The sequence below is a fragment of the Rhagoletis pomonella genome, unplaced genomic scaffold, assembly GCF_013731165.1.
Source record: "Rhagoletis pomonella isolate Grant_MI unplaced genomic scaffold, Rhpom_1.0 Rhpom_scaffold_00007, whole genome shotgun sequence".
Lineage (NCBI taxonomy): Eukaryota > Metazoa > Arthropoda > Insecta > Diptera > Tephritidae > Rhagoletis > Rhagoletis pomonella.
In genome coordinates this window covers 34,174,332-34,175,725 of record NW_023458561.1, presented here as the reverse complement: position 1 = coordinate 34,175,725, position 1,394 = coordinate 34,174,332, and the positions used below count along the sequence as shown (strand labels likewise).

General features: G+C 30.1%; 1 protein-coding gene across 1 annotated transcript in view; it reads right to left on the bottom strand.

Annotated features, from left to right (window-relative positions):
- Window positions 1-1,394, bottom strand: part of LOC118742667 (SH3 domain-containing protein Dlish) — a 4,490-nt gene that overhangs the window by 2,460 nt on the left and 636 nt on the right. The window lies entirely within an intron of this gene.

Here is a 1,394-nt window from a genome sequence, read left to right as displayed (position 1 = left end):
ATATGTATTTTTCTCAAAGAAAGGTTATTTTATGAAAAAATTATGACTTTATTTTGTTTTTAATATTTTTTGCTTAAATATATAAACAAGCATATACATTTTGTATATCAACGGAAAGACAAATTAATTGGCTTTATTTTGACATCATTACCTTTTTAATCGGTTATAGTTTTAAATATCGAAAAATTTTATTTTTTATCTCTTTGCTTTTAAATTGCGCCAAATATAATAAAAAGTACTATCAATCTGTATTTTTAGTTTTTCCATAGCTCAACGATGACGTGTTCTGTCAACCAACTGGAGTGAATTTCCAACTGGGCCAATACATTACAAAAGTAAACATAAAAGAGAAGAAAAACTGAAGACAGGGTGCAACGTGGTGTGAGATAATAAACTATTTTCCACACAGGGTGCTTTTGATGATTAATTTTGTCATCACTGGGCTATTCTTTCGTGGAAAAAAAATTGTTTGATGATGCATTTTCGAACGGTCTCTTTTGCAGCTTTGCAGTTTATTGAGCATCCAGTTTTATAGCCCATTAAATTTTAGTATAAATTAATGAAATCTCCAAGTAGCAACATAAATAGCTTTTTCTGCACTAAAAACTGTAAGTTTTCCGATAGTGGAAACGAACCCTTTATTAGCTCTATGCGATACGATCTCGAGGGATGCCATACAAATTTTTTAATTTTGGTGCATACTTTATAATTGATTATGTGGGGCGCATTTTGATAAAACAAATTATCCCTAGTTAGACAATTTGCTCTTGAAAGCAATATTTTATTGGGTTCCCAAACAATATTTTAACTATTAAATAGGCATATATATACAGCTCACGATGTTGTTTTAACATAAGCTCAATAAAAATATACAATTCTTGGAGGGACTCATTATTTTTTAATCCAAAATAAATTTGACTTTAACTTAAGTGGCTTTATCAAAATGACAGAGATATGTTAATAAAATCTAATATGATTAACAAATATTTACCTCCCAGTTGAGTAAAAGTATGTGTTATTATCTTTTGGCTTAACTAATAACAAACGAAATAAACACTTGAATCAGCCATGAACGATGAACACAAGATCACGCGGGAAGGAAAGAAAGAAAAAAGTTATTTTCTAGCTGTCGAAATCTCGACGCCATATTTGTTGTAAGAAGTAAACAACGAAGAGAACGAAGAAAACCGCAAAATTGTTGAACGCATGAATAGTCATATTTATTATGCAAATTCTTCTATAAATCATGCCGTTGTGTTAAATTATGCTTATATCTTATGTATACACACGTTGTCGCAGGCGAAAATGAAGAAAATTGCAGTAAAAAGCCGCCAACAAATTGTAAACAACAAAGAAATGTAAACAAACGGCTGATGTCAAAATCGTTAAACTTT